Genomic DNA, 5,676 nt, shown 5'->3' on the forward strand with positions numbered 1-5,676 from the left:
CTGGAATTTCCTTATTTGTAAAATCGATACCAAACTATGCTCAACTTCACTCTTTTTCATTGTTAACAAGTTTTTGAATAAACGTTCTCATAAATAATTTATTCTTGTGATATTCTGACTTTATAATCGTATTTAAAACTGAAACTATCTCTTCAGCCCGGCAGTAAAACTGCATGTTGGTTTCTGGGTCTGTCGTTGTGCTGCACATCTTTATTTTCCAATAAAATGTTTTCCTTTAGAGGAGGTGGCGGCTCCAGGTGAGCCCAGGTGTGATGGATTTCTTCCGGCCCTGCAGGACATTTTGCATTTGGTGGGGAGGAGACTGAGACCTCCCTGAATGGAAACAGGTATCAGGTGAACGCCGCGCCATAAAAAGCTGCCGTCTGGAAAATTTCCCCCATTTGTGGCGCGTCGGGCAGGAAGACGGAGCGTTAGCATCGACGGTCAACATGAAGCTGTGGGAGCTGCTGCCTCTGGCCCTGCTGGGCGCCAGGCTCTGCTGGATGAGCTCAGCGCAGGTAAAACACCGACACAGCTCCCACCTGCAGCACAAACACATTCACTGCTGCAGCATCTCACACCGAACCTTTTTAAAAGTGCTTGTTTGGTTTTCCACTCACAAAAAGATTGAGTTTATGATAGAAAATACAACTAAAAGATTGTTTCTAAAATGATTCAGCTTTCAACTGTTTTTTAATCTGAGAAAGGAAACTTGGATATAATTCAATCCTAAATAATGAGCAGAAAATGTATTTTTAACCAGCCGAGCTTCAGATCAACAAGGTTTCCATCCTGTAGCCAATCACAGCCATCGATTGTTGCTGCTGCTGGAACATCAGGGGAATATCTGGGAACATCTGGGGAACATCAGGGAACATCAGGGGAACATCTAGGGACATCAGGGGACATCTCTGCTTTTAAGCCTGTACTTGGGTCAAATGTCTTTATATGGACACGCTGAGTGTGTCTCCTCTGAATTCAGGTCAAAATGGCGTCCTAAGTCTGTCTCTGTCCTCCATCAGAAAGTAAATACTTCAGCTGCAGCGATGACAGGAAACACCACCTCTGCCTGGAGCACCGCCACCCCTGCTGTCACCAGCAAAGATGCCAGGGGCACCATCAGCACCACCAACTGCACCGACACCAGCGGCGGCACCAACAGCACCAGCAGTGGGAGCAGCGGCACCACAACCCAAAAACAGAAGGGAAACTCAGCAGGTGGAGGCAGCAGCTTCTCCTCCATTGGGCTGCTGCTCTGCTCCATCATGGTCCAGCTCACCTGGAGCTGCTAGGCTAATTGTTTAGGTAGAGCTGGACGAGAAAGCTGAAAAATGTATCAACATAGAAGCATTTCATATTAGTCAATATCAATAATTATGGATTTTTTAAAAATATCTAAAATATTGCCAAACTGGTGGCGTGATCTTTCCTGTTTTATCCGGTTTTCACTTAACGCCATTGGTTTTTATTTTTCAACAGTTATGAGGAACGGTTACAAAACCTGAAACTGCTGCTGCGCAAGTTACTCAACAGGTTGTTGCTAGGCAACCGAGGTGGATGGGATTTGAAAATGTTTCTTACGCAGCAGATTGTTGCTAGGTAACCAAAGAGTGAGTGAATCAGTTGATGCCACCAACCTAGCTAAGCTAGCCGTGAGAGGTTGAGAGGCTAAGCCCTTTCCTCTGCCTACATGTCCCAGAATGCCGTGCGGACTTCAGTGAAATTATTGAATATTCTATCACATGTTACATATGTTGATATTGATGACGTGTCTATCGCAGTATATGAGGTTATTGATTATTGCCCAGCCCTGCGTTTAGGACAGATTAAGGCTAATCAGCAGTAGGTCAGAGCTTCTGTCCACCTGAGGTCTCAGGTACGCAGCAGCAGCAGGTGGAGTTCCTCCTGTCGCCTCCATCACCTGCTGTTGTTTTATTCTGTAGTTTCCTTTGATTAAAATCATATTTAACTAATGAAGATTCAACTCGTTAAATGAGTCGCATGGTAGCAGTTAGTGTTGAGTTGTAAGCCTGTTATCTATAAACTCTCAGTAAATATGTGAAATTAAGCTGATCACTCATAGAAAATGTTTTCTGTAATCTGTGAATCTATATTTATGACATGGATACAATATTTTAAGGTAAAGGTTGAATAAATAAAGATAAAAAAGAAGAAATCTTTGCCCGCTGTTGATTCTGTACCTAACTGTACTGTTATGTGGCAAAGACAAATGAGAAACACTAAGTTCCTGCAGCACCTGAACACAACGTCAATCAGAACATGAACTGTCCTCCACATCATCACCACATCATTCTTGGTTCTGAACATTAATTAAATGTTTTAATTTAAAGTCCGAGGTTTGCTGGACTTCAGCTATACGGGGAAAAACCTGCCTGTTGTTTCAATCAGAGCGACAGCGACCCCTGGTGGCTGTGTCGTTTGTAAAGCTATACAATCACAAAATAACAATCATTTGGGTTAGTCAGTCTTTCATTAAAGCATAAATAAACAAATAAGTGGGAGTTCATACACCATCATATACATTCATTAATAAGTCAGTTTCAAAATAAAAATTTTGTTCTACACTAAATATTTAGCTAGAATGCTAAATACTTGGCCTTAAGCTAAATATTAAGCTCGCTAACTAAATACACTGCTCAAAAAAATAAAGGGAACACTTAAACAACACAATATAACTCCAAGTAAATCAAACTTCTGTGAAATCAAACTGTCCACTTAAGAAGCAACACTGATTGACAATCAATTTCACCTGCTGTTGTGCAAATGGAATAGACAACAGGTGGAAATTATTGGCAATTAGCAAGACACACTCAATAAAGGAGTGGTTCTGCAGTTGGGACCACAGACCACTTCTCAGTACCTATGCTGTCTGGCTGATGTTTTGGTCAGTTTTGAATGTTGGTGGTGCTTTCACACTCGTGGTAGCATGAGACGGACTCCACAACCCACACAAGTGGCTCAGGTAGTGCAGCTCATCCAGGATGGCACATCAATGCGAGCTGTGGCAAGAAGGTTTGCTGTGTCTGTCAGCGTAGTGTCCAGAGGCTGGAGGCGCTACCAGGAGACAGGCCAGTACACCAGGAGACGTGGAGGAGGCCGTAGGAGGGCAACAACCCAGCAGCAGGACCGCTACCTCCGCCTTTGTGCAAGAAGGAACAGGAGGAGCACTGCCAGAGCCCTGCAAAATGACCTCCAGCAGGCCACAAATGTGCATGTGTCTGCACAAACGGTTAGAAACCGACTCCATGAGGATGGTATGAGGGCCCGACGTCCACAGATGGGGGTTGTGCTCATAGCCCAACACCGTGCAGGACGCTTGGCATTTGCCAGAGAACACCAGGATTGGCAAATTCGCCACTGGCGCCTTGTGCTCTTCACAGATGAAAGCAGGTTCACACTGAGCACATGTGACAGACGTGACAGAGTCTGGAGACGCCGTGGAGAGCGGTCTGCTGCCTGCAACATCCTTCAGCATGACCGGTTTGGCAGTGGGTCAGTAATGGTGTGGGGTGGCATTTCTTTGGAGGGCCGCACAGCCCTCCATGTGCTCACCAGAGGTAGCCTGACTGCCATTAGGTACCGAGATGAGATCCTCAGACCCCTTGTGAGACCATATGCTGGTGCGGTTGGCCCTGGGTTCCTCCTAATGCAGGACAATGCTAGACCTCATGTGGCTGGAGTGTGTCAGCAGTTCCTGCAAGATGAAGGCATTGAAGCTATGGACTGGCCAGCCCGTTCCCCAGACCTGAATCCGATTGAGCACATCTGGGACATCATGTCTCGCTCCATCCACCAACGTCACGTTGCACCACAGACTGTCCAGGAGTTGGCGGATGCTTTAGTCCAGGTCTGGGAGGAGATCCCTCAGGAGACCATCCGCCACCTCATCAGGAGCATGCCCAGGCGTTGTAGGGAGGTCATAAGGCGCACGTGGAGGCCACACACAATACTGAGCCTCATTTTGACTTGTTTTAAGGACATTACATTAAAGTTGGATCAGTGTGTAGTGTTATTTCACTTTAATTTTGTGTGTGGCTCCAAATCCAGGCCTCCATTGGTTAATAAATTTGATTTCCATTGATGATTTTTGTGTGATTTTGTTGTCAGCACATTCAACTTTGTACAGAACAAAGTATTCAATGAGAATATTTCTTTCATTCAGATCTAGGATGTGTTATTTGAGTGTTCCCTTTATTTTTTTGAGCAGTGTATTTAACCTTGAGCAAATTTTTTTTATCTTCAAACTAAATATTTAATGTGGTAAATACATACTTAGCTTGGAGCTAAATATTCAGCTTCAAACGCTGGAAAACTTAACAATTATTTAGCAAACTACATATTATCTTAAAATAAACGCTTAACTTCCTAACTAAATAGTTGGCTCGCTAATTTAATATTTATTTTCAAATTAAACATATAGCCTGGTAAGTATATATTTAGTTTCAAGCTAATCTAGTATTTAGCTTCAAATATTTAATAAAGTTAAATATGTAGCACCAAACTATTTATTTAGCTTTCTATTTAAATATTTAGGTAGCAACATATTTAGCTAGATTGGTAAATATTTAGCTGTATTATAGATGGACTAATGGTGACGTCAGGTAACAGGTGAGGTTAAAGTTACCTGCTGGCGCTCTGATCCGGGTCCTTCAACCCGAACGCTGGAGGTGATTGCTGTCTGATTCGGTCCAAACTTGCCCGAACCGGAACCGGTTAACCCCATCAGTCACATTTCGAACAAGCAGGAACCATGAAAGGGCTGCGTACCATTTAGGTTATATTCCCATCAGTCCTGTTTAGTCCGCTTTAACTCCAGTCCGTCTGTCTACAAGGCTCTGTACAACAGTTTCAAACTGTGACATTTATCATTTATAAATTAATGAATAATATTGTGAAAATATGACTTTGAAACATTAACCTATTTTTTCTTTTTTGACCAGCTAAATGATTCGATTAATTTTTGACTAACTTTACAAACGGCGCCCAAACAGCCAGAGAGTGAAAACAATGAATCATTCAGTGACCCTATTATATTTCTTTATAACTGATGACTTTTTAAATTTATTATATAGTTTTTGTAACTTAAACACAATTAAAGATCAAAATGCTATTCTTTTTTTCATCTGAGCTGCAGATCAGATTAGCAGTAAATCTCTCCATGTTTCTCATGTTGCATCATTTTATCAGTAAATGTCACATTTATTCTGTGGTTTGGTTATTTTATCTAACGTGCTACAATTTGTGTTATTTATTGCTAATAGTTATTGAATCTCTGAATGTGTTGGTAGATTAAGTTATTTCCAACCACCGGTTTTCTGTCAGTGAATTTAGTTGACCTTTGACCTGCAACAGGAACAGGAAGGAGTTCTGTTTTCTGTAAAACGGGAATTTTTCTTCTGCGGTAAAGTTAAATATTGAAGAAGTGAGCAGAGTTTGTGAAAATCTGAGCAAACATTTAAGTGGCGTGTCAGCAGGAAGCAGCAGGACCTGCTGAGACCCACCATGAGTCAGCTGCCCCATCAGGTAGGGGCGGGGCCACACCTGGACAGGTGAGCGGGCCGTCAGCGGTGACAGGATGCGTCACGTTCTTTCAATAACTTTAACTATCTGGACTGTTCAGAGATCTGTTGGAATGCTGTCGCCCCCTGCTGGCAG

Source organism: Xiphophorus hellerii, chromosome 13 (genome assembly GCF_003331165.1).
Source record: "Xiphophorus hellerii strain 12219 chromosome 13, Xiphophorus_hellerii-4.1, whole genome shotgun sequence".
NCBI lineage: Eukaryota > Metazoa > Chordata > Actinopteri > Cyprinodontiformes > Poeciliidae > Xiphophorus > Xiphophorus hellerii.